Below are 13,940 nucleotides of genomic sequence, written 5' to 3'. Positions count from 1 at the left end.
GCGCCAAAGTATGCACATGCGCATACCACGCTGTCCATTTTGTCGAAGACACTGTTCATATTTGTCTTCACTAAAATAGCGCCGGAAATCGGCGCCTGTGCCACACTCCTCCCCTGGCCTCTCCAGAGATGACAGGACCGAACACGTATGTGTTTATGGTGCCGGAGATCGTGGTAGGCGCTCAGTGCTTATGCATACCGCGATCTCCGGCGCCACACTCCTCATCCCTGTCTGGGATGTGGATGTGTCTTTCTGTCTGTGGCCAGACTGCGCAGGTATTGCGCTTGCACAATCTATAGAGGCTTCTGGCAGAAGGACACATCCCTGATTATACTATAGATACCAGTCATGTATTGTCATATAAACTATACAGGGCCATACCTAGGGGAATCAGGGGGGGCATGTGACCTGGGTACAGCCGTCAGGGGGTTGCCTTCGGGCCACCTCATGCGGTGGTCAGAGATGTCTCCCAGGTAGCTGCATTTTGCATTTGACCATTCTCTGAGCTGGCTGTGAAACCGACAATCGATCAGAGAAGGGAGCTATGTACGGGCTCATATTGTATGTAGGGAGCTATGTGGGTGCTCATACTGTATATAGGGAGATATGTGGGGCTCATACTGTATATAGGGAGCTATGTACGGGCTCATACTGTATATAGGGAGCTATGTGGGGGCTCATACTATATATAGCAGGCTATGTGCGGGTTAATATTGTATATAGGGGCTATACAGGATCTCATACTGTATCTACTGTAGGGAGCTATGTGCGGGCTCATACTGTATCTAGGGAGCTATGTGCAGGCTCATACTGAATCTAGGGAGCTATGTACGGGCTCATACTGTATCTAGGGAGCTATGTTCGGGCTCATACTGTATCTAGGGAGCTATGTGGGGGCTCATACTGTATCTAGGGAGCTATGTGAGGGCTCATACTGTATCTAGAGAGCTATGTGCGGACTCATACTGTATCTAAGGAGTTATGTGGGGGCTCAAACTGTATATAGGGGGATGTCAGCATACTTAATTCTGCTCAATATTAAGGCTGTGTGCCCATGATGCGTTTAAGCGTTTCCGCAGCAGCAAAAACGCTGCAGAAACGCTTAAAAAACGCTTGGTAGAAGGCCTGCCATGTTCCCCAATGATAATCCGCATGTGCTGTGCACATGCTGCGGAAATTTCTGCTGCGGATTATCATTGTGGAAAAAAACGCCGCACTACCAATTATTTTGCGGAAGTGCTGCGTTTTCGCCGCCATTGACTTGCATTGGAACGCATGGATTACGCATCACTGCATATGTAGATGCGGAATCCACGCGTTTCAATGTGCGGATGGTACCGAGGTCTAGAGGACAGGAGACTCTCCTCCGAACCCGGGTACCATAGAAACTGTGAAAAAAAAAATAAAATAAAAAATAAATGTTATATTTACCTTCTGATGGCCCCCGGTGCGCTCTTCCTCTCATGCCGGCAGATCGCGATGGACTGAAGGACCTGCGCTGATGTCATAGTCATGTGACCGGTCACGCAACGCTGACGTCGGCAGGTCCTTCAGTGTACCGCGATCTCCCGACAAGGGAGAATGGAGAGAAGCAAGACTTCAGGGGCCATCAGAAGGTAAGTATAGATTTATTTTTAATTTTTAAACATTCTTTTCGTCAAAGTATATAAATCCATGCCGGTTGCATGGATTTATATAGTGTGACCAAGTTGATAAGCACTTTCCAAGTGATGCTAAAATCGCTTGGAAAGCGCTTGTCAACCCGCATGCGAAAATGCATGTGAAGAACGCTTCACTTCCGCATGTCCCTGGCAGGAAAAACTCATGTACAATCCGCATGTACAATCCACATGTACAATCCGCATGCGTTTTTTCTGCATGGAAGATGCAGAAACGCTCAGCAAAAATCCAGAGCATTTCTGCATCGTGGGCACATAGCCCGAGTCATACAATTAATATATTTTTTTATTATTTTGTTAATATTATTAATATTGAGCAGAATTAATTTCAGCCTATTGATTCACCTTCCACAACAGTCATGGTCTCTCATGTGGCCCCTCAAGGAAATTAATCTCCCACCACTGCTCTACTATATATAGCGCTATGTTATGTATAGGGCTGTGTACATAATGGAAAAAAATTTACATAATTTTCCGTCTACAGATGTCACCAAAGCATCTGTGTTAGTCACATGACCTATCACATGATCTATCAAAGGGGATCATGTGACATGTCACGTCATACATCAGGTACCTGTGGGGGGGCCCACACCTTCTAAACTGTCCGGGGCGCTGGCTACTCTTAATCCACCCCTGAGTGTGGGGTCTGTCACTCTCTACCTGTCCTCCATGTATAGTGTGGGGTCTTTCACTCTCTACCTGTCCTCCATGTGTAGTGCGGGATCTGTCATTCTCTACCTGTCCTCCATGTGTAGTGCTGGGTCTGTCACTCTCTACCTGTCCTCCATGTGTAGTGCGGCATCTGTCACTCTCTAACTGTCCTCCATGTATAGTGCAGGGTCTGTTACTTTCTACCTCAACTCCATTTGTAGTACGGGGTCTGTTACTTTCTACTTGTCCTCCATGTGTAGTGTAGGGTCTTTCACTCTCTACCTGTCCTTCATGTGTAGTGCAGGGTCTGTCACTCTCTACCTGTCCTCCATGTGTAGTGTGGGGTCAGTCACTCTCTACCTGTCCTCCATGTGTAGTGTGGGGTCTGTCACTCTCTACCTGTCCTTCATGTGTTGTGCAGGGTCTGTCACTCTCTACCTGTCCTCCATGTGTAGTGCGGGGTCTGTCACTCTCTACCTGTCCTCCATGTGTAGTGCGGGGTCTGTCACTCTCTACCTGTCCCCCATGTGTAGTGTGGGGTCTGTCACTTTCTACCTGTCCTCCATGTGTAGTGCGGGGTCTGTCACTCTCTACCTGCCCTCCATGTGTAGTGTGGGGTCGTTCACTCTCTACTTGCCCTCCATGTGTAGTGCGGGGTCTGTCACTCTCTACCTGCCCTCCATTTGTGGTGCTGGGTCTGTCACTCTCTACCTGTCCTCCATGTGTAGTGTGGGGTCTGTCACGCTCTACCTGTCCTCCATGTGTAGTGCGGAGTCTGTCACTCTCTACCTGCCCTCCATGTGTAGTGTGGGGTCTTTCACTCTACTTGTCCTCCATGTGTAGTGCTGGGTATGTCACTCTCTACCTGCCCTCCATGTGTAGTGCGGGGTCTGTCACTCTCTACCTGTCCTCCATGTGTAGTGCGGGGTCTGTCACTTTCTACCTGTCCTCCATGTGTAGTGCAGGGTCTGTTACTCTCTACCTATCCTCCATGTGTAGTGCAGGGTCTGTCACTCTCTACCTGTCCTCCATGTGTAGTGCGGGGTCTTTCACTCTCTACCTGTCCTCCATGTGTAGTGGGGGTCTGTCACTCTCTACCTGTCCTCCATGTGTATTGAGGGATCTGTCACTCTCTACCTGCCCTCCATGTGTAGTGCAGGGTCTGTCACTTTCTACCTGTCCTCCATGTGTAGTGCAGGGTCTGTTACTCTCTACCTCTCCTCCATGTGTAGTGTGGGGTCTTTCACACTCTACCTGTCCTACATGTGTAGTGCGGAGTCTGTCTCTCTCTACCTGCCCTCCATGTGTAGTGCGGGGTCTGTCACTCTATACCTGTCCTCCATGTCTAGTGTGAGGTCTTTCACTCTCTACCTGTCCTACATGTGTAGTGCGGAGTCTGTCACTCTCTACCTGCCCTCCATGTGTAGTGCGGAGTCTGTCACTCTCTACCTGTCCTCCATGTGTAGTGCAGGGTCTGTCACTCTTTAACTGTCCTCCATGTGTAGTGCTGGGTCTGTCACTCTCTACCTGTCCTCCATGTATAGCGCGGGGTCTGTCACTCTCTACCTCAACTCCATGTGTTGTGTGGGGTCTTTCACTCTCTACCTGTCCTCCATGTGCAGTGTGTGATCTGTCACTCTCTACCTGTCCTCCATGTGTGTTACGGGTCCGGGGGGTGGAACCTCTGTGCTACGGTGCAAGGAGGGAGCCAGAGGGGCGTAACTAAGTATTAAACCCGGACCGACCCTGGTCGTACGGCGGCTAACGACTCCGTGACCAGGGAGGGACCTAGCCGAGGGACCAGGTGCTACTCTGGGAACGACCTTGTAAGGGAGCAGGTAACTCCCACTGTACAGATGGCAGGGACTGACCGGAATAGCAGGTAGGCACAGCAGGCAGGCTGGCGAACGGAAGCCTCCAGGTAGGCTATCAGGTTGACACGGCAAATGACGGCAGGAGTCTCTAGATGGGCTGGCAGGTGGTCACGGCAAGTGACTGCAGGAGTCTCTAGGTGCTCACGGCAAGTGATGGCAGGAGTCTGTAGGTGGTCACGGCAAGTACTCCCAGGTGAGCGGGCTGGCAGGCACAGCAGGTAACAGGCAGGCAACAGGCAAGTGCACCCAGGTGAGCGGACTGAGAGGCACGGCCGGTAACAGGCAGGTTACAGGCAAGTGCTCCCAGGTGAGCGGGCTGGCAGGCACGGCAGGTAACAGGCAGGAAACAGGCAAGTGCTCCCAGGTGAGCGGGCTGGCAGGCACGGCAGGTAACAGGCAGGTAACAGGCTGGCGGACAAGACTGGTAGTCAGGCTAGCAGCGGGACCTGAGGGCTGAAGCAGAGGTCAGAAACACTGTGCAACAACTTTTGCTCGGGCACCTACATTTTGGAGGAGGTGCCTTATATATGGGAGGATCCTCGGCCTTTGGCCGGGGACTCCTTAGGACGGCGCGTGCGGCCCCTTTAAGAGGGAGGGAGCGCGCGCGCGCGCCCTAAGCACAGTGCCCGGGGAGCTGCGCATGCCAGCAGCAGGAAGACGAGCGCTGGAGAACGCAGAGCGGGGAGCGAGGAAGTGAGTGGGACAGCGTCTCTGCCTAGCAGGGGGCAGAGACGCCGATGCTACAGTACCCCCCCCCCTTTATGCCCCCTCTTTTTTAGGCCAGAAAGGAATTTTTCAAGGAGAAGTGGGGCATGAATGTTCTCCCTGGGTTCCCAAGTTCTCTCCTCTGGGCCAAACCCCTTCCAATCCACCAGAAAAAAGGTTTTTCCTCTTACCCTCTTAGTGGCCAGAATGTTCTCTACCTCAAAAAAGTCCTCAGCGGAAACCGGAGCAGGGGGAGTACCTGGATTGTTGGAGAAAGAGTTAAACACAACTGGTTTGAGGAGAGATACATGGAAGGAGTTGGGAATCCGTAAGGTGGCCGGGAGTTTTAACTTGTAGGCCACTGGGTTGATTTGTTTGAGAACTTCAAATGGACCGATGAACCGAGGACCCAACTTATAGGAGGGTATTTTGAGTCGGACATGCTTGGAAGAGAGCCAGACTTTATCTCCCGGGCGGAATTGAGGCGGATCCAGACGTCTCTTGTCAGCATGTTTCTTCATCCGCTCGGAGGACTGAAGAAGTGCGGACCTAGTATTTTCCCAAATGGTGGAGAATTCGCTGACAAGAGCCTCCGCGGCAGGGTTGTCCACCGAGGCGGAGATGGGAAACAGAATCCGAGGGAGTTGACCGTAGACCACGAAGAACTGGGATTTAGAAGTAGATTCGCACTCATGGTTGTTGTAGGAGAATTCGGCCCATGGTAGGAGCTCCACCCAATCGGTATGGTGAGCGTTAACAAAGTGCCGGAGGTAGCTGGTAAGGATTTGGTTGATACGCTCCACTCGGCCGTTGGACTGTGGATGGTAGGCGAAGGAGAAATCCAGGGTGACATCCAGTAGCTTACAGATAGCTTTCCAGAAACGTGAGGTGAACTTAACCCCTCGATCAGACACAATGTGGAGGGGTAGGCCATGGAGACGAAAGATATGACGGAAGAAATCCTTGACCAGCTCCGATGCAGACGGGAGACCAGGCAGAGGGTTGAAGTGGGCCATCTTAGAGAAGCGGTCGGCGACCACCCAAATGACTGTACAACCGGCAGAAACAGGGAGATCAGTAATAAAGTCCATGGCAATGTGCTGCCACGGGGCAGCAGGTACGGGAAGAGGCAGGAGGCGACCAGCTGGAAGATGTCTGGGAACTTTGTTGTGGGCACAGGACGAACAGGCCGAGACGAAGTCTACCACATCCTTGCGCAGGGTAGGCCACCAGTAATGCCGGGTAATGAGTAGGAAGGTCTTCTTTTGGCCAGCATGGCCGGCTAGTTTAGATGAATGACCCCAGTGAAGAACCCTCTCACGATCTGGTACCGCTACAAACGTCTTACCGGGTGGAAGACGAGTCAGATCCAAGGGGGCCACCTTCATCACCTTGGAGGGGTCGATGATGTGCATAGGCTCCTCCTCTTGATCGGAGGACAGGAAGGATAGGAACAAGGCGTCGGCTTTGACATTCTTGTCCGTCGCTTGGAAAGCGCTTGTCAACCCGCATGCGGAAATGCATGTGAAGAACGCTTCACTTCCGCATGTCCCTGGCAGGAAAAACTCATGTACAATCCGCATGTACAATCCACATGTACAATCCGCATGCGTTTTTTCTGCAAGGGAGATGCAGAAACGCTCAGGAAAAATCCAGAGAATTTCTGCATCGTGGGCACATAGCCTGAGTCATACAATTAATATATTTTTTTATTATTTTGTTAATATTATTAATATTGAGCAGAATTAATTTCAGCCTATTGATTCACCTTCCACAACAGTCATGGTCTCTCATGTGGCCCCTCAAGGAAATGAATCTCCCACCACTGCTCTACTATATATAGCGCTATGTTATGTATAGTGCTGTGTACATAATGGAAAAAAATTTCCATAATTTTCCGTCTACAGATGTCACCAAAGCATCTGTGTTAGTCACATGACCTATCACATGATCTATCAAAGGGGATCATGTGACATGTCACGTGATACATCGGGTACCTGTGGGGGGACCCACACCTTCTAAACTGTCCGGGGCCCTGGCTACTCTTAATCCACCCCTGAGTGTGGGGTCTTTCACTCTCTACCTGTCCTCCATGTGTAGTGCAGAGTCTGTTACTCTCTACCTCAACTCAATGTGTAGTGTGGGGTCTTTCACTCTCTACCTGTCCTCCATGTGTAGTGCGGGATCTGTCACTCTCTACCTGTCCTCCATGTGTAGTGCTGGGTCTGTCACTCTCTACCTGTCCTCCATGTGTAGTGCGGCATCTGTCACTCTCTAACTGTCCTCCATGTATAGTGCAGGGTGTGTTAATTTCTACCTCAACTCCATTTGTAGTACGGGGTCTGTTACTTTCTACTTGTCCTCCATGTGGAGTGTAGGGTCTTTCACTCTCTACCTGTCCTCCATGTGCAGTGCAGGGTCTGTCACTTTCTACCTGTCCTCCATGTGTAGTGCAGGGTCTGTCACTCTCTACCTGTCCTCCATGTGTAGTGCGGGGTCTGTCACTCTCTACCTGTCCTCCATGTGTAGTGCGGGGTCTGTCACTCTCTACCTGTCCTCCATGTGTAGTGTGGGGTCTGTCACTTTCTACCTGTCCTCCATGTGTAGTGCAGGGTCTGTTACTCTCTACCTCTCCCCCATGTGTAGTGTGGGGTCTTTCACTCTCTACCTGTCCTCCATGTGTAGTGCGGGGTCTGTCACTCTCTACCTGCCCTCCATGTGTAGTGTGGGGTCGTTCACTCTCTACTTGCCCTCCATGTGTAGTACGGGGTCTGTCACTCTCTACCTGCCCTCCATGTGTGGTGCTGGGTCTGTCACTCTCTACCTGTCCTCCATGTGTAGTGTGGGGTCTGTCACTCTCTACCTGTCCTCCATGTGTAGTGCGGAGTCTGTCACTCTCTACCTGCCCTCCATGTGTAGTGTGGGGTCTTTCACTCTACTTGTCCTCCATGTGTAGTGCAGGGTATGTCACTCTCTACCTGCCCTCCATGTGTAGTGCGGGGTCTGTCACTCTCTACCTGTCCTCCATGTGTTTTGAGGGATCTGTCACTCTCTACCTGTCCTACATGTGTAGTGCGGGGTCTGTCACTCTCTATTTGTCCTCCATGTGTAGTGCGAGGTCTGTCACTCTCTACCTGTCCTCCATGTGTAGTGCGGGGTCTGTCACTCTCTACCTTTCCTCCATGTGTATTGAGGGATCTTTCACTCTCTACCTGTCCTCCATGTGTAGTGCAGGGTCTGTTACTCTCTATCTGTCCTCCATGTGTAGTGCAGGGTCTGTCACTCTCTACCTGTCCTCCATGTGTAGTGCGGGGTCTTTCACTCTCTACCTGTCCTCCATGTGTAGTGTGGGGTCTGTCACTCTCTAACTGTCCTCCATGTGTAGTGTGGGGTCTGTCACTCTCTACCTTTCCTCCATGTGTATTGAGGGATCTGTCACTCTCTACCTGCCCTCCATGTGTAGTGCAGGGTCTGTCACTTTCTACCTGTCCTCCATGTGTAGTGCAGGGTCTGTTACTCTCTACCTCTCCTCCATGTGTAGTGTGGGGTCTTTCACACTCTACCTGTCCTACATGTGTAGTACGGAGTCTGTCTCTCTCTACCTGCCCTCCATGTGTAGTGCGGGGTCTGTCACTCTATACCTGTCCTCCATGTCTAGTGTGAGGTCTTTCACTCTCTACCTGTCCTACATGTGTAGTGCGGAGTCTGTCACTCTCTACCTGCCCTCCATGTGTAGTGCGGAGTCTGTCACTCTCTACCTGTCCTCCATGTGTAGTGCAGGGTCTGTCACTCTTTAACTGTCCTCCATGTGTAGTGCTGGGTCTGTCACTCTCTACCTGTCCTCCATGTATAGCGCGGGGTCTGTCACTCTCTACCTCAACTCCATGTGTTGTGTGGGGTCTTTCACTCTCTACCTGTCCTCCATGTGCAGTGTGTGATCTGTCACTCTCTACCTGTCCTCCATGTGTGTTACGGGTCCGGGGGGTGGAACCTCTGTGCTACGGTGCAAGGAGCGACCCAGAGGGGCGTAACTAAGTATTAAACCCGGACCCACCCTGGTCGTACGGCGGCTAACGACTCCGTGACCAGGGAGGGACCGAGCCGAGGGACCAGGTGCTACTCTGGGAACGACCTTGTAAGGGAGCAGGTAACTCCCACTGTACAGATGGCAGGGACTGACCGGAATAGCTGGTAGGCACAGCAGGCAGGCTGGCGAACGGAAGCCTCCAGGTAGGCTATCAGGTAGACACGGCAAATGACGGCAGGAGTCTCTAGGTGGGCTGGCAGGTGGTCACGGCAAGTGACGGCAGGAGTCTCTAGGTGGTCACGGCAAGTGATGGCAGGAGTCTGCAGGTGGTCACGGCAAGTACTCCCAGGTGAGCGGGCTGGCAGGCACAGCAGGTAACAGGCAGGCAACAGGCAAGTGCACCCAGGTGAGCGGACTGGCAGGCACGGCCGGTAACAGGCAGGTAACAGGCAAGTGCTCCCAGGTGAGCGGGCTGGCAGGCACGGCAGGTAACAGGCAGGAAACAGGCAAGTGCTCCCAGGTGAGCGGGCTGGCAGGCACGGCAGGTAACAGGCAGGTAACAGGCTGGCGGGCAAGACGGGTAGTCAGGCTAGCAGCGGGACCTGAGGGCTGAAGCAGAGGTCAGAAACACTGTGCAACAACTTTTGCTCGGGCACCTCCATTTTGGAGGAGGTGCCTTATATATGGGAGGATCTTCGGCCTTTGGCCGGGGACTCCTTAGGACGGCGCGTGCGGCCCCTTTAAGAGGGAGGGAGCGCGCGCGCGCCCTAAACACAGTGCCCGGGGAGCTGCGCGTGCCAGCAGCAGGAAGAGGAGCGCTGGGGAACGCAGAGCGGGGAGCGAGGAAGTGAGTGGGACAGCGTCTCTGCCTAGCAGGGGGCAGAGACGCCGATGCTACAGTACCCCCCCCCCTTTATGCCCCCTCTTTTTTAGGCCAGAAAGGAATTTTTCAAGGAGAAGTGGGGCATGAATGTTCTCCCTGGGTTCCCAAGTTCTCTCCTCTGGGCCAAACCCCTTCCAATCCACCAGAAAAAAGGTTTTTCCTCTTACCCTCTTAGTGGCCAGAATGTTCTCTACCTCAAAAAAGTCCTCAGCGGAAACCGGAGCAGGGGGAGTACCTGGATTGTTGGAGAAAGAGTTAAACACAACTGGTTTGAGGAGAGATACATGGAAGGAGTTGGGAATCCGTAAGGTGTCCGGGAGTTTTAACTTGTAGGCCACTGGGTTGATTTGTTTGAGAACTTCAAATGGACCGATGAACCGAGGACCCAACTTATAGGAGGGTATTTTGAGTCGGACATGCTTGGAAGAGAGCCAGACTTTATCTCCCGGGCGGAATTGAGGCGGATCCAGACGTCTCTTGTCAGCATGTTTCTTCATCCGCTCGGAGGACTGAAGAAGTGCGGACCTAGTATTTTCCCAAATGGTGGAGAATTCGCTGACAAGAGCCTCCACGGCAGGGTTGTCCACCGAGGCGGAGATGGGAAACGGAATCCGAGGGAGTTGACCATAGACCACGAAGAACGGGGATTTAGAAGTAGATTCGCTCTCATGGTTGTTGTAGGAGAATTCGGCCCATGGTAGGAGCTCCACCCAATCGGTATGGTGAGCGTTAACAAAGTTCCGGAGGTAGCTGGTAAGGATTTGGTTGATACGCTCCACTCGGCCGTTGGACTGTGGATGGTAGGCGGAGGAGAAATTCAGGGTGACATCCAGTAGCTTACAGACAGCTTTCCAGAAACGTGAGGTGAACTGAACCCCTCGATCAGACACAATGTGGAGGGGTAGGCCATGGAGACGGAAGATATGACGGAAGAAATCCTTGGCCAGCTCCGATGCAGACGGGAGACCAGGCAGAGGGATGAAGTGGGCCATCTTAGAGAAGCGGTCGGCGACCACCCAAATGACTGTACAACCGGCAGAAACAGGGAGATCAGTAATAAAGTCCATGGCAATGTGCTGCCATGGGGCAGCAGGTACGGGAAGAGGTAGGAGGCGACCAGCTGGAAGATGTCTGGGAACTTTGTTGTGGGCACAGGACGAACAGGCCGAGACGAAGTCTACCACATCCTTGCGCAGGGTAGGCCACCAGTAATGCCGGGTAATGAGTAGGAAGGTCTTCTTTTGGCCAGCATGGCCGGCTAGTTTAGATGAATGACCCCAGTGAAGAACCCTCTCACGATCTGGTACCGCTACAAACGTCTTACCGGGTGGAAGACGAGTCAGATCCAAGGGGGCCACCTTCACCCCCTCAAGGGGTCGATGATGTGCATAGGCTCCTCCTCTTGATCGGAGGACAGGGATAAGGCGTCGGCTTTGACATTCTTGTCCGCCGAGCGGAAATCTAGGACGAAGTCAAAGCGGGCGAAGAACAAAGACCACCGGGCCTGACACGGATTGAGTATTTGGGAATTCTGGAGATAAGCCAGGTTTTTGTGATCCGTATAGATGATCACCGGGTATAGAGCCCCTTCAAGCAGGTAATGCCACTCCTCCAGTGCCAATTTAACGGCTAACAGTTCTCGGTCTCCTATGGAGTAGTTGCTCTCAGACGAGGAGAAGAGTTTGGAGAAGAAGCCGCAGGTTACCATTCTCCTGGATGAAGACTTTTGGGTGAGCACTGCTCCGGCTCCGGAGGAGGAAGCATCAACCTCCAGGTAGAACTGTTTGTTGCAATCCGGACGGTGCAGAACCGGGGCAGAGGAGAAGGCTTGCTTTAAGGAAAGGAAGGCCTCCTCAGCTTCGGGCGACCATTCCTTGGGGTTTGTTCCCTTACGGGTGAGTGCAGATATGGGAGCAGTCCGGGTTGAGAAGTGCGAGATGAAGAAACGATAGTAGTTGGCGAAGCCCAGGAATCGCTGAATCGCCTTCAACCCTTCCGGACGGGGCCACTTTAGGACAGCAGAGAGCTTCTCAGGATCCATCCGTAGGCCTGTGTGGGAGACAACATAGCCAAGGAATAGAAGAGAGGTCTGCTCAAAGAGGCACTTCTCAAATTTTGCATAGAGGTGATTCTGCCTGAGCCTAAGCAGGACCTGACGAACATCCCTCCGGTGTGTGGGAAGATCCGGAGAGAAGACCAAGATATCGTCCAGGTACACCACCAAGCTAGAGTAAAGAAGATCACGGAAGATGTCGTTGACCAATTCTTGGAAGACGGCGGGAGCATTGCAGAGACCGAAGGGCATCACACGGTATTCATAGTGACCGTCCCGGGTATTGAATGCCGTCTTCCACTCGTCTCCTTGACGGATTCGGACCAGATTATACGCCCCACGTAGATCTAGCTTGGTAAAGATCCTAGCTCCCTTAAGACGGTCAAACAACTCGGAGATGAGCGGCAGGGGGTATTTGTTTTTTACCGTGATTTGGTTGAGACCTCTATAGTCAAAACAGGGGCATAATGAACCATCTTTCTTCTAAACGAAGAAGAATCCGGCTCCAGCCGGGGAGGTAGATTTCTGGATGAATCCCCTGGCCAGATTCTCCCCGATGTACTCCGACATGGCCCGGGTTTCGGCCGACGACAACGGGTAAATACGCCCACGGGGTGGAGTGGCGCCGGGTACCAGGTCGATCGGACAGTCATATGGCCTATGAGGCGGCAGTGTCTCTGCTTCCTTTTTACCGAAGACATCTGCATAGGACCTGTAAGGTGCCGGTAGACCGGGTAAATTAGCCGGGGTAGGTGGAGGACGAGCCGGGCGAACCGGAACCAGGCAGGTCCTATGGCAATCCTGCCCCCACCGGAGTACTTCACCGGATTGCCAGTTCAGCACGGGTTCATGTGTCTGGAGCCAGGGTAGACCTACCAATAGGGAGTGAGAGAGTGTGGAGAGCACATGGAAGGAGATCCTCTCAGAGTGCAGCATTCCCACCTGCAGGGTTATGGGTTCAGTGACGAGCAGGATGGTCACCGGAAGGAGTCTTCCATCCACGGAGGCGACTGACAATGGTTCAGCCAGAGGTTTGGTGGGAATCCGGTATCTCTACCAGGGACTTGGAAATGAGGTTTCCAGCAGCTCCAGAATCCAGATGAGCAATTTCAAAGTGATGGTTCTCTCCCCAGGAGATAGAGACCGACAAAGTCAGGGATGGAGAGGGCTTACTTTTGCCTAGGACGACCTCTCCGAGTGGTCCTAGACACTGGAGTTTCCCGGCTTCTCCGGGCAGGAACGGATGAAGTGCTCCTTACTGCCACAATAGAAACAGCTCCCCTTGGCTCGGCGTGACTCTTGGCGAGATTTGACCATTTTGATCTGGTCTATCAGCATAGGTTCGGGCGAGTGCGCCCAGGGAGTGTCTGGTTGAGAGGCAGGTCTTTGGAAAGTAGGAGCAAGGCGAGGAAACTTTCTCTCCCGGGTAGTCTGTTTGGTACGTTCTTGGAAACGGATGTCAATCCGGGTAGCTAGTGACACCAGGTCATCCAGGGTGGTAGGAATGTCCCCACCGGCTAACTCGTCCTTAATCCGACCGGAAAGACCCTCCCAGAAGACCGACACCAGAGCCTCGTTGTCCCAGGCAAGCTCAGAAGCGAGGGTACGGAACCGTATGGCATATTGGCCCACGGTGAGACTCTCTTGGCGGAGACGTAGCAGAGAGGAGGCTGAAGAGGATTTTCGTCCTGGTTCATCGAAGACTCTCCGGAAAGCAGTGAGGAAAGACGATAAGTCGGACACCAGGGAATCCCCTCTCCCACAGAGGATTTAGCCATGCCAATGCTTCCCCAGTGAGATGGGACATGATGAATGCCACCTTGGCCCGGTCGGAGATGAACTGATGTGCCAAGAGTTCAAAGTGTAGCGTGCACTGGTTCAGAAAGCCCCGACATGAGACGGGGTCACCTCCAAAACGGGGAGGCGCAGAAAGCCGGGGACCTGGGCTGGATGCCGTGGTATTGGTGGGCAGCGGTGCTGCCGGAGCGGAAGTCACATGACTCGAGGTGGATACAGGTGGGACAGACAGCGTGTCCAGATGGGAGTTGACATTCCGCAGGTAGTTCAG

This window comes from Phyllobates terribilis, unplaced genomic scaffold (assembly GCF_046119375.1).
Source record: "Phyllobates terribilis strain yellow unplaced genomic scaffold, ASM4611937v1 Scaffold_5__5_contigs__length_657084704, whole genome shotgun sequence".
NCBI classification, from domain to species: Eukaryota; Metazoa; Chordata; class Amphibia; order Anura; family Dendrobatidae; genus Phyllobates; species Phyllobates terribilis.
Note: the sequence above shows the minus strand (reverse complement) of the source record.